Source organism: Chiloscyllium plagiosum, unplaced genomic scaffold, assembly GCF_037043375.1.
Source record: "Chiloscyllium plagiosum isolate Xiang-an unplaced genomic scaffold, Cpla_swu_hap1 HiC_scaffold_26, whole genome shotgun sequence".
Classification (NCBI taxonomy): Eukaryota; Metazoa; Chordata; class Chondrichthyes; order Orectolobiformes; family Hemiscylliidae; genus Chiloscyllium; species Chiloscyllium plagiosum.
This window is the reverse complement of record NW_028270164.1, coordinates 9,317,412-9,340,631: the sequence shown is the minus strand read 5'-3', so window position 1 is coordinate 9,340,631 and position 23,220 is coordinate 9,317,412. Positions and strand designations below refer to the sequence as shown.

At 64.1% G+C, this 23,220-nt stretch overlaps 1 pseudogene across 1 annotated transcript in view; it reads left to right on the top strand.

The window, feature by feature from the left end:
- Window positions 1-23,220, top strand: part of LOC148145077 (uncharacterized) — a 132,601-nt pseudogene that overhangs the window by 66,744 nt on the left and 42,637 nt on the right. The window contains exon 4 of the transcript XR_015750890.1: window positions 23,060-23,178. The product of XR_015750890.1 is annotated as an uncharacterized LOC148145077 (transcript). The remainder of the gene's footprint in view (window positions 1-23,059; window positions 23,179-23,220) is intronic.

Here is a 23,220-nt window from a genome sequence, read left to right as displayed (position 1 = left end):
CCCTGCACTCCCTCGCTCTCCCCCTGCACTCCCTCACTCTGTCCCTCCACTCCCTCGCTCTCCCCTGCACTCCCTCACTCTGTCCCTCCACTCCCTCGCTCTCTCCCTGCACTCCCTCGCTCTGTCCCTCCACTCTCTCGCTCTGTCCCTCCACTCCCTCGCTCTCCCTCTGCACTCCCTCGCTCTCCCCTGCACTCCCTCGCTCTCACCCTGCACTCTCTCGCTCTGTCCCTCCACTCCCTCGCTCTCCCCCTGCACTCCCTCACTCTGTCCCTCCACTCCCTCGCTCTCCCCCTGCACTCCCTCACTCTGTCCCTCCACTCTCACGCTCTCCCCCTGCACTCCCTCGCTCTCCCCCTGCACTCCCTCACTCTGTCCCTCCACTCTCTCGCTCTTCCTCTGCACTCTCTCGCTCTGTCCCTCCACTCTCTCGCTCTGTCCCTCCACTCTCTCACTCTCCCTCTGCACTCCCTCGCTCTCCCCCTGCACTCTCTCGCTCTCCCTCTGCACTCTCTCGCTCTCCCTCTGCACTCCCTCGCTGTCCCCCTGCACTCCCTCGCTCTCCCCCTGCACTCCCTCGCTCTGTCCCTCCACTCTCTCGCTCTGTCCCTCCACCTCCTCACTCTCCCCCTGCACTCCCTCGCTCTACCCCTTCAGTCTCTCACTCTCCCCCTGCACTCCCTCCCTCTCCCCTTGCACTCCCTCGCTCTCCCCCTGCACTCCCTCACTCTCCCCCTGCACTCCCTCGCTCTCCCCCTTCACTCCCACACTCTCCCCCTGCACTCCCTCGCTCTGTCCCTCCACTCTCTCGCTCTCTCCCTCCACTCCCTCGCTCTCCCCTGCACTCCCTCACTCTGTCCCTCCACTCTCACGCTCTCCCTCTGAACTCTCTCGCTCTGTCCCTCCACTCCCTCGCTCTCCCCTTGCACTCCCTCGCTCTCCCCCTGCACTCCCTCGCTCTCCCCCTGCACTCCCTCACTCTGTCCCTGCACTCTCACGCTCTACCTCTGCACTCTCTCGCTCTGTCCCTCCACTCCTTCGCTCTCCCCTTCACTCTCTCGCTCTCCCCCTTCACTCCCTCGCTCTGTCCCTCTGCACTCTCTCGCTCTACCCCCGCACTCCCTCGCTCTCCCCCTGCACTCCCTCGCTCTGTCCCTCCACTCCCTCGCTCTGTCCCTCCACTCCCTCGCCCTCCCCTCCACTCCCTCGCTCTGTCCCTCCACTCCCTCGCTCTCCCTCTCCACTCCCTCGCTCTCCCCCTGCACTCCCTCGCTCTCCCCATGCACTCTCTCGCTCTGTCTCTCCACTCCCTCGCTCTCCCCCTGCACTCCCTCACTCTGTCCCTCCACTCCCTCGCTCTCCCCCTGCACTCCCTCACTCGGTCCCTCCACTCTCACGCTCTCCCCCTGCACTCCCTCGCTCTGTCCCTCCACTCCCTCGCTCTCCCCCTGCACTCCCTCGCTCTGTCCCTCCACTCTCTCGCTCTGTCCCTCCACTCCCTCGCTCTCCATCTGCACTCCCTCACTCTCCCCTTCCACTCCCTCACTCTCCCCCTTCACTCTCTCGCTCTCCCCCTGCACTCTCTTGCTCTGTCCCTCCACTCCCTCGCTCTCCCCCTGCACTCCCTCGCTCTCCCCCTTCACTCTCTCGCTCTCCCTCTGCACTCCCTCGCTCTCCCCCTGCACTCCCTCGCTCTCCCCCTGCACTCCCTCACTCGGTCCCTCCACTCTCACGCTCTCCCCCTGCACTCCCTCGCTCTCCCCCTGCACTCCCTCGCTCTGTCCCTCCACTCTCTCGCTCTGTCCCTCCACTCCCTCGCTCTCCCCCTGCACTCCCTCGCTCTCCCCCTTCACTCTCTTGCTCTCCCTCTGCACTCCCTCGCTCTCCCCCTGCACTCCCTCGCTCTCCCCCTGCACTCCCTCACTCTGTCCCTCCACTCCCTCGCTCTCCCCTGCACTTCCTCACTCTGTCCCTCCACTCCCTCGCTCTCTCCCTGCACTCCCTCGCTCTGTCCCTCCACTCTCTCGCTCTGTCCCTCCACTCCCTCGCTCTCCCTCTGCACTCCCTCGCTCTCCCCTGCACTACCTCGCTCTCACCCTGCACTCTCTCGCTCTGTCCCTCCACTCCCTCGCTCTCCCCCTGCACTCCCTCACTCTGTCCCTCCACTCCCTCGCTCTCCCCCTGCACTCCCTCACTCTGTCCCTCCACTCTCACGCTCTCCCCCTGCACTCCCTCGCTCTCCCCCTGCACTCCCTCACTCTCCCCCTGCATTCCCTCGCTCTGTCCCTCCACTCCCTTGCTCTGTCACTCCACTCCCTTGCTCTCCCCCTGCACTCCCTCGCTCTCCCCCTGCACTCCCTCGCTCTGTCCCTCCACTCTCTCACTCTCCCCCTCCACTCCCGCGCTCTACCCCTGCACTCCCTCGCTCTGTCCCTCCACTCTCTCGCTCTTCCTCTGCACTCTCTCGCTCTGTCCCTCCACTCTCTCGCTCTGTCCCTCCACTCTCTCACTCTCCCTCTGCACTCCCTCGCTCTCCCCCTGCACTCTCTCGCTCTCCCTCTGCACTCTCTCGCTCTCCCCCTGCACTCTCTCGCTCTCCCTCTGCACTCCCTCGCTCTGTCCCTCCACTCTCACGCTCTCCCCTGCACTCCATCGCTCTGTCCCTCCACTCCCTCGCTCTCCCCCTGCACTCCCTCGCTCTGTCCCTCCACTCTCTCGCTCTGTCCCTCCACTCCCTCGCTCTCCCCTGCACTCCCTCACTCTGTCCCTCCACTCTCACGCTCGCCCCCTGCACTGCCTCGCTCTGTCCCTCCACTCCCTCGCTCTACCCCTGCACTCCCTTGCTCTGTCCCTCCACTCCCTCGCTCTCCCCTGCACTCCCTCGCTCTCCCCCTGCACTCCCTTGCTCTGTCCCTCCACTCTCGCGCTCAGTCCCTCCACTCCCTCGCTCTCCCCCTGCACTCCCTCACTCTGTCCCTCCACTCTTACGCTCTCCCTCTGCACTCTCTCGCTCTGTCCCTCCACTCCTTCGCTTTGTCTCTCCACTCCCTCGCTCTGTCCCTCCACTGCCTCGCTCTCCCCCTGCACTCTCTCGCTCTCACTCTGCACTCTCTCGCTCTCCCCCTGCACTCTCTCGCTCTACCCCTGCACTCTCTCGCTCTCCCCCTGCACTCCCTCACTCTGTCCCTCCACTCTCTCGCTCTCCCTCTGCACTCCCTCGCTCTGTCCCTCCACTCTCTCGCTCTCCCTCTGCACTCTCTCGCTCTGTCCCTCCACTCCCTCGCTCTGTCCCTCGACTCCCTCGCTCTCCCCTGCACTCCCTCGCTATCCCCCTTCACTCCCTCACTCTCCCCCTGCACTCCCTCACTCTCCCCTTCCACTCCCTCACTCTCCCCCTTCACTCTCTCGCTCTCCCCCTGCACTCTCTTGCTCTGTTCCTCCACTCCCTCGCTCTCCCCCTGCACTCCCTCGCTCTCCCCTTCACTCTCTCGCTCTCCTTCTGCACTCCCTCGCTCTCCCCCTGCACTCCCTCGCTCTCCCCCTGCACTCCCTCGCTCTGTCCCTCCACTCTCTCGCTCTGTCCCTCCACTCCCTCACTCTCCCCCTGCACTCCCTCGCTCTACCCCTTCAGTCTCTCACTCTCCCCCTGCACTCCCTCCCTCTCCCCTTGCACTCCCTCGCTCTCCCCCTGCACTCCCTCACTCTCCCCCTGCACTCCCTCGCTCTCCCCCTTCACTGCCACACTCTCCCCCTGCACTCCCTCGCTCTCCCCTGCACTCCCTCACTCTGTCCCTCCACTCTCACGCTCTCCCTCTGAACTCTCTCGCTCTGTCCCTCCACTCCCTCGCTCTCCCCTTGCACTCCCTCGCTCTCCCCCTGCACTCCCTCGCTCTCCCCCTGCACTCCCTCGCTCTCCCCCTTCACTCCCTCGCTCTCCCCCTTCACTCCCTCGCTCTTCCCCTGCACTCCCTCACTCTGTCCCTCCACTCTCTCGCTCTGTCCCTCCACTCCCTTGCTCTCCCCCTGCACTCCCTCACTCTGTCCCTGCACTCTCACGCTCTCCCTCTGCACTCTCTCGCTCTGTCCCTCCACTCCTTCGCTCTCCCCCTGCACTCACTCGCTCTCCCCCTTCACTCTCTCGCTCTCCCCCTGCACTCTCTCGCTCTGTCCCTCCACTCCCTCGCTCTCCCTCTCCACTCCCTCGCTCTACCCCTGCATTCTCTCACTCTCTCCCTGCATTCCCTCACTCTGTCCCTCCACTCCCTCGCTCTGTCCCTCCACTCTCTCGCTCTCCCTCTGCACTCCCTCGCTCTCCCTCTGCACTCTCTGCTCTCCCCCTGCACTCCCTCGCTCTGTCCCTCCACTCTCTCGCTCTCCCTCTGCACTCTCTCGCTCTGTCCCTCCACTCTCTCGCTCTGTCCCTGCACTCTCTCGCTCTCCCCCTGCACTCCCTCGCTCTCCCCCTGCACTCTCTTGCTCTGTCCCTCCACTCTCTCGCTCTCCCTCTGCACTCTCTCGCTCTCCCCCTGCACTCTCTCGCTCTCCCCCTACACTCCCTCGCTCTCCCCCTCCACTCTCTCGCTCTCCCTCTGCACTCACTCTCTCTCGCCCTGCACTCTCTCGCTCTCCCCCTGCACTCCCTCGCTCTCCCCCTACACTCCCTCACTCACCCCCTGCACTCTCTCGCTCTCCCCCTGCACTCTCTCGCTCTGTCCCTCCACTCCCTCGCTCTCCCCTGCACTCCCTCACTCTCCCCCTGCATTCCCTCGCTCTGTCCCTCCACTCCCTTGCTCTGTCACTCCACTCCCTTGCTCTCCCCCTGCACTCCCTCGCTCTCCCCCTGCACTCCCTCGCTCTGTCCCTCCACTCTCTCACTCTCCCCCTTCACTCCCGCGCTCTCCCCCTGCACTCCCTCGCTCTGTCCCTCCACACTCTCGCTCTTCCTCTGCACTCTCTCGCTCTGTCCCTCCACTCTCTCGCTCTGTCCCTCCACTCTCTCACTCTCCCTCTGCACTCCCTCGCTCTCCCCCTGCACTCTCTCGCTCTCCCTCTGCACTCTCTCGCTCTCCCCCTGCACTCTCTCGCTCTCCCTCTGCACTCCCTCGCTCTGTCCCTCCACTCCCACGCTCTCCCCCTGCACTCCCTCGCTCTGTCCCTCGACTCCCTCGCTCTCCCCCTGCACTCTCTCGCTCTGTCCCTCGACTACCTCGCTCTCCCCCTGCACTCTCTCGCTCTGTCCCTCGACTCCCTCGCTTTCCCCCTGCACTCTCTCGCTCTCCCCCTTCACTCTCTCGCTCTCCCCCTGCACTCCCTTGCTCTGTCCCTCCACTCCCTTGCTCTGTCCCTCCACTCCCTTGCTCTCCCCCTGCACTCCCTCGCTTTCCCCTGCACTCCCTCGCTCTGTCCCTCCACTCTCTCACTCTCCCCCTCCACTCCCTCGCTCTCCCCCTGCACTCCCTCGCTCTCCCCCTGCACTCACTCGCTCTCCCCCTGCACTCTCTCGCTCTTCCTCTGCACTCTGTCGCTCTCCCCCCGCACTCCCTCGCTCTCCCCCTTCACTCCCTCGCTCTCCCCCTGCACTCACTCACTCTCCCCCTGCACTCCCTCGCTCTGTCCCTTCACTCTCTCGCTATCCCCCTTCACTCCCTCGCTCTCCCCCTGCCCTCCTTCGCTCTCCGCTGCACTCCCGCGCTCTCCCCCTGCACTCCCTCACTCTCCCCCTACACTCCCTCGCTCTCCCCCTTCACTCTCTCGCTCTCCCCCTGCACTCTCTCGCTCTGTCCCTCCACTCCCTCGCTCTCCCCCTGCACTCACTCGCTCTCCCCCTGCACTCTCTCGCTCTCCCCCTTCACTCCCTTGCTATCCCCCTGCACTCCCTCATTCTCCCCCTGCACTCCCTCGCTCTGTCCCTCCACTCTCTCACTCTCCCTCTGCACTCTCTCGCTCTGTCCCTCCACTCTCTCGCTCTGTCCCTCCACTCTCTCACTCTCCCTCTGCACTTCCTCGCTCTCCCCCTGCACTCTCGCACTCTGTCCCTCCACTCTCTCGCTCTCCCCCTGCACTCTCTCGCTCTCCCTCTGCACTCTCTCGCTCTCCCCCTGCACTCTCTCGCTCTCCCTCTGCACTCCCTCGCTCTGTCCCTCCACTCCCTCGCTCTCCCCCTGCACTCTCTCGCTCTCCCCCTTCACTCTCTCGCTCTCCCCCTGCACTTTCGCTCTGTCCCTCCACTCCCTTGCTCTGTCCCTCCACTCCCTTGCTCTCCCCCTGCACTCCCTCGCTCTCCCCTGCACTCCCTCGCTCTCCCCCGGCACTCCCTCGCTCTGTCCCTCCACTCTCTCACTCTCCCCCTCCACTCCTTCGCTCTCCCCCTGCACTCCCTCGCTCTCCCCCTGCACTCTCTCGCTCTCCCTCTGCACTCTGTCGCTCTCCCCCGCACTCCCTCGCTCTCCCCCTGCACTCCCTCGCTCTCCCCTTCACTCCCTCGCTCTCCCCCTGCACTCCCTCACTCTCCCCCTGCACTCCCTCGCTCTGTCCCTTCACTCTCTCGCTCTCCCCATTCACTCTCTCGCTCTCCCCCTTCACTCCCTCGCTCTCCCCCTGTCCTCCCTCGCTCTCCCCCTGCCCTCCCTCGCTCTCCCCTTCACTCTCTCACTCTCCCCCTCCACTCCTTCGCTCTCCCCCTGCACTCCCTCGCTCTCCCCCTGCACTCTCTCGCTCTCCCTCTGCACTCTGTCGCTCTCCCCCGCACTCCCTCGCTCTCCCCCTGCACTCCCTCGCGCTCCCCTTCACTCCCTCGCTCTCCCCCTGCACTCCCTCGCTCTGTCCCTTCACTCTCTCCCTCTGTCCCTTCACTCTCTCGCTCTCCCCATTCACTCTCTCGCTCTCCCCCTTCACTCCCTCGCTCTCCCCCTGCCCTCCCTCGCTCTCCCCCTTCACTCTCTCGCTCTCCCCCTGCACTCCCTCGCTCTGTCCCTTCACTCTCTCGCTCTCCCCATTTACTCTCTCGCTCTCCCCCTTCACTCCCTCGCTCTCCCCCTGCCCTCCCTCGCTCTCCCCCTTCACTCTCTTGCTCTCCCCTTGCACTCCCTCAGTCACCCCTGCACTCCCTCGCTCTCGCCCTTCACTCTCTCGCTCTCCCCCTGCACTCTCTCGCTCTGTCCCTCCACTCCCTCGCTCTCCCCCTGCACTCACTCGCTCTCCCCTGCACTCTCTCGCTCTCCCCCTCCACTCCCTCGCTCTCCCCTTGCACTCACTCGCTCTCCCCCTTCACTCCCTTGCTCTCCCACTGCACTCTCTCGCTCTGTCCCTCCACTCCCTCACTCCCCCCCCTGCACTCCCTCGCTCTTCCCCTGCACTCCCTCACTCTCCCCCTGCATTCCCTCGCTCTGTCCCTCCACTCCCTCGCTCCATCCCTCCACTCCCTTGCTCTGTCACTCCACTCCCTTGCTCTCCCCCTGCACTCCCTCGCTCTGTCCCTCCACTCTCTCACTCGCCACCTCCACTCCCTTGCTATCCCCCTGCACTCCCTCGCTCTGTCCCTCCACTCTCTCGCTCTCCCTCTGCACTCTCTCGCTCTATCCCTCCACTCTCTCGCTCTGTCCCTCCACTCTCTCACTCTCCCTCTGCACTCCCTCGCTCTCCCCCTGCACTCTCTCGCTCTGTCCCTCCACTCTCTCGCTCTCCCCCTGCACTCTCTCGCTCTCCCTCTGCACTCTCTCGCTCTCCCTCTGCACTCCCTCGCTCTGTCCCTCCACTCCCTTGCTCACCCCCTGCACTCCCTCGCTCTCCCCCTGCACTCTCTCGCTCTCCCCCTGCACTCTCTCGCTCTGTCCCTCGACTCCCTCGCTCTCCCCCTGCACTCTCTCGCTCTCCCCCTGCACTCTCTCGCTCTGTCCCTCCAATCTCTCGCTCTGTCCCTCCACTCTCTCGCTCTCCCCCTTCACACCCTTGCACTCCCCCTGCACTCTCTCGCTCTGTCCCTCCACTCCCTTGCTCTGTCCCTCCACTCCCTTGCTCTCCCCCTGCACTCTCTCGCTCACCCCCTGCACTCCCTCGCTCTGTCCCTCCACTCTCTCGCTCTCCCCCTTCACTCCCTTGCTCTCACCCTCCACTCTCTCGCTCTGTCCCTCCACTCTCTCAATCTCCCTCTGCACTCCCTCGCTCTCCCCCTGCACTCCCTCGCTCTGTCCCTCCACTCCCTTGCTCACCCCCTGCACTCCCTCGCTCTCCCCCTGCACTCTCTCGCTCTCCCCCTGCACTCTCTCGCTCTGTCCCTCGACTCCCTCGCTCTCCCCCTGCACTCTCTCGCTCTCCCCCTGCACTCTCTCGCTCTGTCCCTCCAATCTCTCGCTCTGTCCCTCCACTCTCTCGCTCTCCCCCTTCACTCCCTTGCTCTCCCCCTGCACTCTCTCGCTCTGTCCCTCCACTCCCTTGCTCTGTCCCTCCACTCCCTTGCTCTCCCCCTGCACTCTCTCGCTCACCCCCTGCACTCCCTCGCTCTGTCCCTCCACTCTCTCACTCTCCCTCTGCACTCTCTCGCTCTTCCCCTGCACTCCCTCGCTCTCCCCCTTCACTCTCTCGCTCTCCCTCTTCACTCTCTCGCTCTTCCCTTCACTCCCTCGCTCTCCCCCTGCACTCCCTCGCTCTCCCCCTTCACTCTCTCGCTCTCCCTCTTCACTCTCTCACTCTTCCCTTCACTCCCTCGCTCTCCCCCTGCACTCCCTCGCTCTGTCCCTTCACTCTCTCGCTCTCCCCCTGCACTCCCTCGCTCTCCCCCTGCACTCCCTCGCTCTGTCCCTCCACTCCCTCGCTCTCCCTCTGCACTCTCTCGCTCTCCCCCTGCACTCTCTCGCTCTCCCCCTGCACTCCCTCGCTCTGTCCCTCCACTCTCTCACTCTCCCTCTGCACTCTCTCGCTCTCCCCCTGCACTCCCTCACTCTCCCCCTGCACTCCCTTGCTCTGTCCCTCCACTCTCTCACTCTCCCCATGCACTCCCTCGCTCTCCCCATGCACTCCCTCGTTCTGTCCCTCCACTCTCTCGCTCTCCCTCTACACTCTCTCGCTTTCCCCCTGCACTCCCTTGCTCTCCCTCTGCACTCTCTCGCTCTCCCCCTGCACTCCCTCGCTCTGTCCCTCCACTCTCTTGCTCTCCCTCTGCACTCTCTCGCTCTGTCCCTCCACTCTCTCGCTCTGTCCCTCCACTCTCTCAATCTCCCTCTGCACTCCCTCGCTCTCCCCCTGCACTCTCTCGCTCTCCCTCTGCACTCTGTCGCTCTCCCCCGCACTCCCTCGCTCTCCCCCTGCACTCCCTCGCTCTCCCCTTCACTCCCTCGCTCTCCCCCTGCACTCCCTCACTCTCCCCCTGCACTCCCTCGCTCTGTCCCTTCACTCTCTCGCTCTCCCCATTCACTCTCTCGCTCTCCCCCTTCACTCCCTCGCTCTCCCCCTGTCCTCCCTCGCTCTCCCCCTGCCCTCCCTCGCTCTCCCCTTCACTCTCTCACTCTCCCCCTCCACTCCTTCGCTCTCCCCCTGCACTCCCTCGCTCTCCCCCTGCACTCTCTCGCTCTCCCTCTGCACTCTGTCGCTCTCCCCCGCACTCCCTCGCTCTCCCCCTGCACTCCCTCGCTCTCCCCTTCACTCCCTCGCTCTCCCCCTGCACTCCCTCGCTCTGTCCCTTCACTCTCTCCCTCTGTCCCTTCACTCTCTCGCTCTCCCCATTCACTCTCTCGCTCTCCCCCTTCACTCCCTCGCTCTCCCCCTGCCCTCCCTCGCTCTCCCCCTTCACTCTCTCGCTCTCCCCCTGCACTCCCTCGCTCTGTCCCTTCACTCTCTCGCTCTCCCCATTTACTCTCTCGCTCTCCCCCTTCACTCCCTCGCTCTCCCCCTGCCCTCCCTCGCTCTCCCCCTTCACTCTCTTGCTCTCCCCTTGCACTCCCTCAGTCACCCCTGCACTCCCTCGCTCTCGCCCTTCACTCTCTCGCTCTCCCCCTGCACTCTCTCGCTCTGTCCCTCCACTCCCTCGCTCTCCCCCTGCACTCACTCGCTCTCCCCTGCACTCTCTCGCTCTCCCCCTCCACTCCCTCGCTCTCCCCTTGCACTCACTCGCTCTCCCCCTTCACTCCCTTGCTCTCCCACTGCACTCTCTCGCTCTGTCCCTCCACTCCCTCACTCCCCCCCTGCACTCCCTCGCTCTTCCCCTGCACTCCCTCACTCTCCCCCTGCATTCCCTCGCTCTGTCCCTCCACTCCCTCGCTCTATCCCTCCACTCCCTTGCTCTGTCACTCCACTCCCTTGCTCTCCCCCTGCACTCCCTCGCTCTGTCCCTCCACTCTCTCACTCGCCACCTCCACTCCCTTGCTATCCCCCTGCACTCCCTCGCTCTGTCCCTCCACTCTCTCGCTCTCCCTCTGCACTCTCTCGCTCTATCCCTCCACTCTCTCGCTCTGTCCCTCCACTCTCTCACTCTCCCTCTGCACTCCCTCGCTCTCCCCCTGCACTCTCTCGCTCTGTCCCTCCACTCTCTCGCTCTCCCCCTGCACTCTCTCGCTCTCCCTCTGCACTCTCTCGCTCTCCCTCTGCACTCCCTCGCTCTGTCCCTCCACTCCCTTGCTCACCCCCTGCACTCCCTCGCTCTCCCCCTGCACTCTCTCACTCTCCCCCTGCACTCTCTCGCTCTGTCCCTCGACTCCCTCGCTCTCCCCCTACACTCTCTCGCTCTCCCCCTGCACTCTCTCGCTCTGTCCCTCCAATCTCTCGCTCTGTCCCTCCACTCTCTCGCTCTCCCCCTTCACTCCCTTGCTCTCCCCCTGCACTCTCTCGCTCTGTCCCTCCACTCCCTTGCTCTGTCCCTCCACTCCCTTGCTCTCCCCCTGCACTCTCTCGCTCACCCCCTGCACTCCCTCGCTCTGTCCCTCCACTCTCTCGCTCTCCCCCTTCACTCCCTTGCTCTCACCCTCCACTCTCTCGCTCTGTCCCTCCACTCTCTCAATCTCCCTCTGCACTCCCTCGCTCTCCCCCTGCACTCCCTCGCTCTGTCCCTCCACTCCCTTGCTCACCCCCTGCACTCCCTCGCTCTCCCCCTGCACTCTCTCGCTCTCCCCCTGCACTCTCTCGCTCTGTCCCTCGACTCCCTCGCTCTCCCCCTGCACTCTCTCGCTCTCCCCCTGCACTCTCTCGCTCTGTCCCTCCACTCCCTTGCTCTGTCCCTCCACTCCCTTGCTCTCCCCCTGCACTCTCTCGCTCACCCCCTGCACTCCCTCGCTCTGTCCCTCCACTCTCTCACTCTCCCTCTGCACTCTCTCGCTCTTCCCCTGCACTCCCTCGCTCTCCCCCTTCACTCTCTCGCTCTCCCTCTTCACTCTCTCGCTCTTCCCTTCACTCCCTCGCTCTCCCCCTGCACTCCCTCGCTCTCCCCCTTCACTCTCTCGCTCTCCCTCTTCACTCTCTCACTCTTCCCTTCACTCCCTCGCTCTCCCCCTGCACTCCCTCGCTCTGTCCCTTCACTCTCTCGCTCTCCCCCTGCACTCCCTCGCTCTCCCCCTGCACTCCCTCGCTCTGTCCCTCCACTCCCTCGCTCTCCCTCTGCACTCTCTCGCTCTCCCCCTGCACTCTCTCGCTCTCCCCCTGCACTCCCTCGCTCTGTCCCTCCACTCTCTCACTCTCCCTCTGCACTCTCTCGCTCTCCCCCTGCACTCCCTCACTCTCCCCCTGCACTCCCTTGCTCTGTCCCTCCACTCTCTCACTCTCCCCATGCACTCCCTCGCTCTCCCCATGCACTCCCTCGTTCTGTCCCTCCACTCTCTCGCTCTCCCTCTACACTCTCTCGCTCTCCCCCTGCACTCCCTTGCTCTCCCTCTGCACTCTCTCGCTCTCCCCCTGCACTCCCTCGCTCTGTCCCTCCACTCTCTTGCTCTCCCTCTGCACTCTCTCGCTCTGTCCCTCCACTCTCTCGCTCTGTCCCTCCACTCTCTCAATCTCCCTCTGCACTCCCTCGCTCTCCCCCTGCACTCCCTCGCTCTGTCCCTCCACTCCCTTGCTCACCCCCTGCACTCCCTCGCTCTCCCCCTGCACTCTCTCGCTCTCCCCCTGCACTCTCTCGCTCTGTCCCTCCACTCCCTCACTCTCCCCCTGCACTCCCTCGCTCTCCCCTGCACTCCCTCGCTCTCCCCCTGCACTCCCTCGCTCTCCCCCTGCACTCTCTCGCTCTCCCCCTGCACTCCCTCGCTCTCCCCCTGCACTCCCTCGCTCTCCCCCTGCACTCCCTCGCTCTCCCCCTGCACTCTCTCGCTCTGTCCCTCCACTCCCTCGCTCTCCTCCTGCACTCCCTCGCTCTGTCCCTCCACTCTCTCACTCTCCCTCTGCACTCTCTCGCTCTCCCCCTGCGCTCCCTCACTCTCCCCCTGCACTCCCTTGCTCTGTCACTCCACTCTCTCACCCTCCCCCTGCACTCCCTCGCTCTCCCCCTCCACTCCCTCGCTCTCCCCCTGCACTCCCTCACTCTCCCCCTGCACTCCCTCGCTCTCCCCCTTCACTCCCTCGCTCTCCCCCTGCACTCCCTCACTCTCCTCCTTCACTCCTCGCTCTGTCCCTGCACTCCCTCGCTCTCCCCCTTCACTCCCTCGCTCTCCCCCTGCACTCCCTCACTCTCCTCCTTCACTCCTCGCTCTCCCCCTGCACTCCCTCACTCTCCCCCTGCACTCCCTTGCTCTGTCACTCCACTCTCTCACTCTCCCCCTGCACTCCCTCGTTCTCCCCCTCCACTCCCTCGCTCTCCCCCTGCACTCCCTCACTCTCCCCCTGCACTCCCTCACTCTCCTCCTTCACTCCTCGCTCTCCCCCGCACTCCCTCACTCTCCCCCTGCACTGCCTCACTCTGTCCCTCCACTCCCTCGCTCTCTCCCTGCACTCCCTCGCTCTGTCCCTCCACTCTCTCGCTCTGTCCCTCCACTCCCTCGCTCTCCCTCTGCACTCCCTCGCTCTCCCCTGCACTCCCTCGCTCTCACCCTGCACTCTCTCGCTCTGTCCCTCCACTCCCTCGCTCTCCCCCTGCACTCCCTCACTCTGTCCCTCCACTCCCTCGCTCTCCCCCTGCACTCCCTCACTCTGTCCCTCCACTCTCACGCTCTCCCCCTGCACTCCCTCGCTCTCCCCCTGCACTCCCTCACTCTCCCCCTGCATTCCCTCGCTCTGTCCCTCCACTCCCTTGCTCTGTCACTCCACTCCCTTGCTCTCCCCCTGCACTCCCTCGCTCTCCCCCTGCACTCACTCGCTCTGTCCCTCCACTCTCACACTCTCCCCCTCCACTCCCGCGCTCTACCCCTGCACTCCCTCGCTCTGTCCCTCCACTCTCTCGCTCTTCCTCTGCACTCTCTCGCTCTGTCCCTCCACTCTCTCGCTCTGTCCCTCCACTCTCTCACTCTCCCTCTGCACTCCCTCGCTCTCCCCCTGCACTCTCTCGCTCTCCCTCTGCACTCTCTCGCTCTCCCCCTGCACTCTCTCGCTCTCCCTCTGCACTCCCTCGCTCTGTCCCTCCACTCTCACGCTCTCCCCCTGCACTCCATCGCTCTGTCCCTCCACTCACTCGCTCTCCCCCTGCACTCCCTCGCTCTGTCCCTCCACTCTCTCGCTCTGTCCCTCCACTCCCTCGCTCTCCCCTGCACTCCCTCACTCTGTCCCTCCACTCTCACGCTCGCCCCCTGCACTGCCTCGCTCTGTCCCTCCACTCCCTCGCTCTACCCCTGCACTCCCTTGCTCTGTCCCTCCACTCCCTCGCTCTCCCCTGCACTCCCTCGCTCTCCCCCTGCACTCCCTTGCTCTGTCCCTCCACTCTCGCGCTCAGTCCCTCCACTCCCTCGCTCTCCCCCTGCACTCCCTCACTCTGTCCCTCCACTCTTACGCTCTCCCTCTGCACTCTCTCGCTCTGTCCCTCCACTCCTTCGCTTTGTCTCTCCACTCCCTCGCTCTGTCCCTCCACTGCCTCGCTCTCCCCCTGCACTCTCTCGCTCTCACTCTGCACTCTCTCGCTCTCCCCCTGCACTCTCTCGCTCTCCCCCTGCACTCTCTCGCTCTCCCCCTGCACTCCCTCACTCTGTCCCTCCACTCTCTCGCTCTCCCTCTGCACTCTCTCGCTCTGTCCCTCCACTCCCTCGCTCTGTCCCTCGACTCCCTCGCTCTCCCCCTGCACTCCCTCGCTATCCCCCTTCACTCCCTCACTCTCCCCCTGCACTCCCTCACTCTCCCCTTCCACTCCCTCACTCTCCCCCTTCACTCTCTCGCTCTCCCCCTGCACTCTCTTGCTCTGTTCCTCCACTCCCTCGCTCTCCCCCTGCACTCCCTCGCTCTCCCCTTCACTCTCTCGCTCTCCTTCTGCACTCCCTCACTCTCCCCCTGCACTCCCTCGCTCTCCCCCTGCACTCCCTCGCTCTGTCCCTCCACTCTCTCGCTCTGTCCCTCCACTCCCTCACTCTCCCCCTGCACTCCCTCGCTCTACCCCTTCAGTCTCTCACTCTCCCCCTGCACTCCCTCCCTCTCCCCTTGCACTCCCTCGCTCTCCCCCTGCACTCCCTCACTCTCCCCCTGCACTCCCTCGCTCTCCCCCTTCACTGCCACACTCTCCCCCTGCACTCCCTCGCTCTGTCCCTCCACTCTCTCGCTCTCTCCCTCCACTCCCTCGCTCTCCCCTGCACTCCCTCACTCTGTCCCTCCACTCTCACGCTCTCCCTCTGAACTCTCTCGCTCTGTCCCTCCACTCCCTCGCTCTCCCCCTGCACTCCCTCGCTCTGTCCCTCCACTCTCTCGCTCTGTCCCTCCACTCCCTCGCTCTCCCCTGCACTCCCTCACTCTGTCCCTCCACTCTCACGCTCTCTCCCTCCACTCCCTCGCTCTCCCCTGCACTGCCTCGCTCTGTCCCTCCACTCCCTCGCTCTACCCCTGCACTCCCTTGCTCTGTCCCTCCACTCCCTCGCTCTCCCCTGCACTCCCTCGCTCTCCCCCTGCACTCCCTTGCTCTGTCCCTCCACTCTCGCGCTCAGTCCCTCCACTCCCTCGCTCTCCCCCTGCACTCCCTCACTCTGTCCCTCCACTCTTACGCTCTCCCTCTGCACTCTCTCGCTCTGTCCCTCCACTCCTTCGCTTTGTCTCTCCACTCCCTCGCTCTCCCCCTTCACTGCCACACTCTCCCCCTGCACTCCCTCGCTCTGTCCCTCCACTCTCTCGCTCTCTCCCTCCACTCCCTCGCTCTCCCCTGCACTGCCTCGCTCTGTCCCTCCACTCCCTCGCTCTACCCCTGCACTCCCTTGCTCTGTCCCTCCACTCCCTCGCTCTCCCCTGCACTCCCTCGCTCTCCCCCTGCACTCCCTTGCTCTGTCCCTCCACTCTCGCGCTCAGTCCCTCCACTCCCTCGCTCTCCCCCTGCACTCCCTCACTCTGTCCCTCCACTCTTACGCTCTCCCTCTGCACTCTCTCGCTCTGTCCCTCCACTCCTTCGCTTTGTCTCTCCACTCCCTCGCTCTGTCCCTCCACTGCCTCGCTCTCCCCCTGCACTCTCTCGCTCTCACTCTGCACTCTCTCGCTCTCCCCCTGCACTCTCTCGCTCTCCCCCTGCACTCTCTCGCTCTCCCCCTGCACTCCCTCACTCTGTCCCTCCACTCTCTCGCTCTCCCTCTGCACTCTCTCGCTCTGTCCCTCCACTCCCTCGCTCTGTCCCTCGACTCCCTCGCTCTCCCCCTGCACTCCCTCGCTATCCCCCTTCACTCCCTCACTCTCCCCCTGCACTCCCTCACTCTCACCTTCTACTCCCTCACTCTCCCCCTTCACTCTCTCGCTCTCCCCCTGCACTCTCTTGCTCTGTTCCTCCACTCCCTCGCTCTCCCCCTGCACTCCCTCGCTCTCCCCTTCACTCTCTCGCTCTCCTTCTGCACTCCCTCACTCTCCCCCTGCACTCCCTCGCTCTCCCCCTGCACTCCCTCGCTCTGTCCCTCCACTCTCTCGCTCTGTCCCTCCACTCCCTCACTCTCCCCCTGCACTCCCTCGCTCTACCCCTTCAGTCTCTCACTCTCCCCCTGCACTCCCTCCCTCTCCCCTTGCACTCCCTCGCTCTCCCCCTGCACTCCCTCACTCTCCCCCTGCACTCCCTCGCTCTCCCCCTTCACTGCCACACTCTCCCCCTGCACTCCCTCGCTCTGTCCCTCCACTCTCTCGCTCTCTCCCTCCACTCCCTCGCTCTCCCCTGCACTCCCTCACTCTGTCCCTCCACTCTCACGCTCTCCCTCTGAACTCTCTCGCTCTGTCCCTCCACTCCCTCGCTCTCCCCTTGCACTCCCTCGCTCTCCCCTGCACTCCCTCGCTCTCCCCCTGCACTCCCTCGCTCTCCCCCTTCACTCCCTCGCTCTCCCCCTTCACTCCCTCGCTCTTCCCCTGCACTCCCTCACTCTGTCCCTCCACTCTCTCGCTCTGTCCCTCCACTCCCTCGCTCTCCCCCTGCACTCCCTCACTCTGTCCCTGCACTCTCACGCTCTCCCTCTGCACTCTCTCGCTCTGTCCCTCCACTCCTTCGCTCTCCCCCTGCACTCATTCGCTCTCCCCCTTCACTCTCTCGCTCTCCCCCTGCACTCTCTCGCTCTGTCCCTCCACTCCCTCGCTCTCCCTCTCCACTCTCTCGCTCTACCCCTGCATTCCCTCACTCTCTCCCTGCATTCCCTCACTCTGTCCCTCCACTCCCTCGCTCTGTCCCTCCACTCTCTCGCTCTCCCTCTGCACTCCCTCGCTCTCCCTCTGCACTCTCTGCTCTCCCCCTGCACTCCCTCGCTCTGTCCCTCCACTCTCTCGCTCTCCCTCTGCACTCTCTCGCTCTGTCCCTCCACTCTCTCGCTCTGTCCCTGCACTCTCTCGCATTCCCCCTGCACTCCCTCGCTCTCCTGCTCTGTCCCTCCACTCTCTCGCTCTCCCTCTGCACTCTCTCGCTCTCCCCCTGCACTCTCTCGCTCTCCCCCTACACTCCCTCGCTCTCCCCCTCCACTCTCTCGCTCTCCCTCTGCACTCACTCGCTCTCGCCCTGCACTCTCTCGCTCTCCCCCTGCACTCCCTCGCTCTCCCCCTACACTCCCTCACTCATCCCCTGCACTCTCTCGCTCTCCCACTGCACTCTCTCGCTCTGTCCCTCCACTCCCTCGCTCTCCCCCTGCACTCCCTCACTCTCCCCCTGCATTCCCTCGCTCTGTCCCTCCACTCCCTTGCTCTGTCACTCCACTCCCTTGCTCTCCCCCTGCACTCCCTCGCTCTCCCCTGCACTCCCTCGCTCTGTCCCTCCACTCTCTCACTCTCCCCCTCCACTCCCGCGCTCTCCCCCTGCACTCCCTCGCTCTGTCCCTCCACACTCTCGCTCTTCCTCTGCACTCTCTCGCTCTGTCCCTCCACTCTCTCGCTCTGTCCCTCCACTCTCTCACTCTCCCTCTGCACTCCCTCGCTCTCCCCCTGCACTCTCTCGCTCTCCCCCTGCACTCTCTCGCTCTCCCTCTGCACTCCCTCGCTCTGTCCCTCCACTCCCACGCTCTCCCCCTGCACTCCCTCGCTCTCCCCCTGCACTCTTTCGCTCTCCCCCTGCACTCTCTCGCTCTCCCTCTGCACTCCCTCGCTCTCCCCCTGCACTCCCTCGCTCTCCCCCTGCACTCCCTCGCTCTGTCCCTCGACTCCTTCGCTCTCCCCCTGCACTCTCTCGCTCTGTCCCTTGACTACCTCGCTCTCCCCCTGCACTCTCTCGCTCTGTCCCTCGACTCCCTCGCTTTCCCCCTGCACTCTCTCGCTCTCCCCCTTCACTCTCTCGCTCTCCCCCTGCACTCCCTTGCTCTGTCCCTCCACTCCCTTGCTCTGTCCCTCCACTCCCTTGCTCTCCCCCTGCACTCCCTCGCTCTCCCCCTGCACTCCCTCGCTCTGTCCCTCCACTCTCTCACTCTCCCCCTCCACTCCCTCGCTCTCCCCCTGCACTCCCTCGCTCTCCCCCTGCATTCACTCGCTCTCCCCCTGCACTCTCTCGCTCTTCCTCTGCACTCTGTCGCTCTCCCCCTGCACTCCCTCGCTCTCCCCCTTCACTCCCTCGCTCTCCCCCTGCACTCACTCACTCTCCCCCTGCACTCCCTCGCTCTGTCCCTTCACTCTCTCGCTATCCCCCTTCACTCCCTCGCTCTCCCCCTGCCCTCCCTCGCTCTCCGCTGCACTCCCGCGCTCTCCCCCTGCACTCCCTCACTCTCCCCCTACACTCCCTCGCTCTCCCCCTTCACTCTCTCGCTCTCCCCCTGCACTCTCTCGCTCTGTCCCTCCACTCCCTCGCTCTCCCCCTGCACTCACTCGCTCTCCCCCTGCACTCTCTCGCTCTCCCCCTTCACTCCCTTGCTATCCCCCTGCACTCCCTCACTCTCCCCCTGCACTCCCTCGCTCTGTCCCTCCACTCTCTCACTCTCCCTCTGCACTCTCTCGCTCTGTCCCTCCACTCTCTCGCTCTGTCCCTCCACTCTCTCACTCTCCATCTGCACTTCCTCGCTCTCCCCCTGCACTCTCGCACTCTGTCCCTCCACTCTCTCGCTCTCCCCCTGCACTCTCTCGCTCTCCCTCTGCACTCTCTCGCTCTCCCCCTGCACTCTCTCGCTCTCCCTCTGCACTCCCTCGCTCTGTCCCTCCACTCCCTCGCTCTCCCCCTGCACTCTCTCGCTCTCCCCCTTCACACTCTCGCTCTCCCCCTGCACTTTCGCTCTGTCCCTCCACTCCCTTGCTCTGTCCCTCCACTCCCTTGCTCTCCCCCTGCACTCCCTCGCTCTCCCCTGCACTCCCTCGCTCTCCCCCGGCACTCCCTCGCTCTGTCCCTCCACTCTCTCACTCTCCCCCTCCACTCCTTCGCTCTCCCCCTGCACTCCCTCGCTCTCCCCCTGCACTCTCTCGCTCTCCCTCTGCACTCTGTCGCTCTCCCCCGCACTCCCTCGCTCTCCCCCTGCACTCCCTCGCTCTCCCCTTCACTCCCTCGCTCTCCCCCTGCACTCCCTCACTCTCCCCCTGCACTCCCTCGCTCTGTCCCTTCACTCTCTCGCTCTCCCCATTCACTCTCTCGCTCTCCCCCTTCACTCCCTCGCTCTCCCCCTGTCCTCCCTCGCTCTCCCCCTGCCCTCCCTCGCTCTCCCCTTCACTCTCTCACTCTCCCCCTCCACTCCTTCGCTCTCCCCCTGCACTCCCTCGCTCTCCCCCTGCACTCTCTCGCTCTCCCTCTGCACTCTGTCGCTCTCCCCCGCACTCCCTCGCTCTCCCCCTGCACTCCCTCGCTCTCCCCTTCACTCCCTCGCTCTCCCCCTGCACTCCCTCGCTCTGTCCCTTCACTCTCTCGCTCTGTCCCTTCACTCTCTCGCTCTCCCCATTCACTCTCTCGCTCTCCCCCTTCACTCCCTTGCTCTCCCCCTGCCCTCCCTCGCTCTCCCCCTTCACTCTCTCGCTCTCCCCCTGCACTCCCTCGCTCTGTCCCTTCACTCTCTCGCTCTCCCCCTTCACTCTCTCGCTCTCCCTCTTCACTCTCTCACTCTTCCCTTCACTCCCTCGCTCTCCCCCTGCACTCCCTCGCTCTCCCCCTCCACACCCTCGCTCTCCCCCTGCACTCCCTCACTCTCCCCCTGCACTCCCTCGCTCTCCCCCTTCACTCTCTCGCTCTCCCCTGCACTCTCTCGCTCTGTCCCTCCACTCCCTTGCTCTCCCGCTGCACTCCCTCGCTCTCCCCCTGCACTCTCTCGATCTCCCCCTCCACTCCCTCGCTCTCCCCCTGCACTCCCTCGCTCTCACCCTGCACTCCCTCGCTCTCCCCCTTCACTCTCTCGCTCTGTCCCTCCTCTCCCTCGCTCTCGCCCTGCACTCCCTCACTCCGTCCCTCCACTCTCTCACTCTCCCCCTCCACTCTCTCGCTCTCCCCATGCACTCCCTCGTTCTGTCCCTCCACTCTCTCGCTCTCCCTGTGCACTCTCTCGCTCTTCCCCTGCACTCCCTCGCTCTGTCCCTCCACTCTCTTGCTCGCCCTCTGCACTCTCTCGCTCTGTCCCTCCACTCTCTCGCTCTGTCCCTCCACTCTCTCAATCTCTCTCTGCACTCCCTCGCTCTCCCCTGCACTCCCTCGCTCTCCCCCTCGACTCTCTCGCTCTCCCCCTGCACTCTCTCGCTCTCCCCCTGCACTCCCTCGCTCTCCCCCTCCACTCTCTCGCTCTTTCCCTGCACTCTTTCGCTCTCCCCCTGCACTCCCTCACTCTCCCCCTGCACTCCCTCGCTCTGTCCCTCCACTCTCTCACTCTCCCTCTGCACTCTCTCGCTCTGCCCCTGCACTCCCTCGCTCTCCCCCTGCACTCTCTCGCTCTCCCCCTGCACTCTCTCGCTCTCACTCTGCACTCCCTCGCTCTGTCCCTCCACTCCCTCGCTCTGTCCCTCCACTCTCTCGCTCTCCCCTTCACTCCCTCGCTCTCCCCCTGCACTCTCTCGCTCTCCCTCTGCACTCCCTCTAACTCCCCCTGCACTCCCTCGCTCTCCCCCTGCACTCTCTCGCTCTCCCTCTGCACTCTCTCGCTCTCCCGCTGCACTCCCTCGCTCTCCCCCTGCACTCCCTCGCTCTCCCTCTGCACTCCCTCGCTCTCCCCCTGCACTCTCTCGCTCTCCCCCTGCACTCCCTCGCTCTCCCCTGCACTCCCTCGCTCTCCCCCTGCACTCCCTCGCTCTCCCCCTGCACTCCCTCGCTCTCCCCCTGCACTCCCTCGCTCTCCCCTTCACTCTCTCGCTCTCCCCCTGCACTCCCTCGCTCTTCCCCTGCACTCTCTCGCTCTCCCCCTGCACTCCCTCGCTCTCCCCCTGCAATCCCTCGCTCTCCCCCTGCACTCCCTCGCTCTCCCCCTGCACTCCCTCGCTCTCCCCCTGCACTCTCTCGCTCTCCCCCTGCACTCCCTCGCTCTCCCCCTGCACTCTCTCGCTCTCCCCCTGCACTCCCTCGCTCTCCCCCTGCACTCCCTCGCTCTCCCCCTGCACTCCCTCGCTCTCCCCCTGCACTCCCTCGCTCTCCCCCTGCACTCCCTCGCTCTCCCCCTGCACTCCCTCGCTCTCCTCCTGCACTCCCTCGCTCTCCTCCTGCACTCCCTCGCTCTCCCCCTGCACTCCCTCGCTCTCCCCCTGCACTCTCTCGCTCTCCCCCTGCACTCCCTCGCTCTCCCCCTGCACTCCCTCGCTCTCCTCCTGCACTCCCTCGCTCTCCCCCTGCACTCCCTCGCTCTCCCCCTGCAATCCCTCGCTCTCCCCCTGCACTCCCTCGCTCTCCCCCTGCACTCCCTCGCTCTCCCCCTGCACTCTCTCGCTCTCCCCCTGCACTCCCTCGCTCTCCCCCTGCACTCTCTCGCTCTCCCCCTGCACTCCCTCGCTCTCCCCCTGCACTCCCTCGCTCTCCCCCTGCACTCCCTCGCTCTCCTCCTGCACTCCCTCGCTCTCCCCCTGCACTCCCTCGCTCTCCCCCTGCACTCCCTCGCTCTCCCCCTGCACTCCCTCGCTCTCCTCCTGCACTCCCTCGCTCTCCTCCTGCACTCCCTCGCTCTCCCCCTGCACTCCCTCGCTCTCCCCCTGCACTCTCTCGCTCTCCCCCTGCACTCCCTCGCTCTCCCCCTGCACTCCCTCGCTCTCCTCCTGCACTCCCTCGCTCTCCCCCTGCACTCCCTCGCTCTCCTCCTGCACTCTCTCACTGTCTCCTGTATTAGGCTCGCTCTGTCCCACACTCTCACCCAGCCCTGCATTGGCCTCACTCTCCCCGGTGATGCATCACAGTCGACACCCCCTCACCACTGTCGCTGGGAAGAAACTCTGCCTCAGGTGTGCTGGATACCTTGAAACCACAGATCGCTCTCGAGAAGGTAGCTGGGATGCTGAGGTGGGTATGTAAAGGTAGAAGGTAGCTGGGATGCTGAGGTGGGTATGTAAAGGTAGAAGGTAGTTGGGATGCTGAGGTGGGTATGTAAAGGTAGAAGGTAGTTGGGATGCTGAGGTGGGTATGTAAAGGTAGAAGGTAGCTGGGATGCTGAGGTGGGTATGTAAAGGTAGAAGGTAGCTGGGATGCTGAGGTGGGTATGTAAAGGTAGAAGGTAGCTGGGATGCTGAGGTGGGTATGTAAAGGTAGAAGGTAGCTGGGATGCTGAGGTGGGTATGTAAAGGTAGAAGGTAGCTGGGATGCTGAGGTGGGTATGTAGAGGTAGAAGGTAGTTGGGATGCTGAGGTGGGTGTGTAAAGGTAGAAGGTAGCTGGGATGCTGAGGTGGGTATGTAAAGGTAGAAGGTAGTTGGGATGCTGAGGTGGGTATGTAAAGGTAGAAGGTAGCTGGGATGCTGAGGTGGGTATGTAGAGGTAGAAGGTAGTTGGGATGCTGAGGTGGGTGTGTAAAGGTAGAAGGTAGCTGGGATGCTGAGGTGGGTATGTAAAGGTAGAAGGTAGCTGGGATGCTGAGGTGGGTATGTAAAGGTAGAAGGTAGCTGGGATGCTGAGGTGGGTAGCTGGAATGCTGAGGTGGGTAGCTGGGATGCTGAGGTGGGTGTGTAAAGCTCAGTAAACATAACAGGTTACCTTGCTGCCCTCATCATTCAAATAAACTCAGGATCGTATTTTGAACCCCACACCGATTTCCCACAGGAGATCAATGAAGCACAAAACATACAAATAGGCGCAGGGATTCACTCCCTGAGGTTCCTCCAACATTTAGGAAAATCCTGATTGAGTTTCCCCAGATCCTTGACTCACTTATTGCCCAAACTCCAGTCACTGTCACCTTGAACATGCTCAGAGTCTGAACATCTGCAGCTCAGAGTGTAATGATTCACAGCCGTGGGCATGAATGGGGTGTGAGGGAGAGGTGAGGAGGTAAAGGGGCAATTCTTTTCTGTATTGTGTTCGGTCTGAGTGAGGATTGCCAGTGGGAGGGCCCCAAGGAGGCAGGGTGAGGTGACTGGACAGCAGGGAAGGAAATAAAAGAGAAAGGCAAAGAACAATCCTCTCTTGCTGACTTTTAAATTCTTCTCCTTAGCAAATCTAATTTCCATCAATAAGACGGTGATTGCCATTTCTCAAGTGGGCTCAGTGCAGTGTGTAACGTATTGGTACATCAATGGATTCCCAGCACAGACAAACTACAAAGGAGAACTGGTCAGTAGCAATTCCTTTATTCGTTCATTTCTCTGCCTCCTC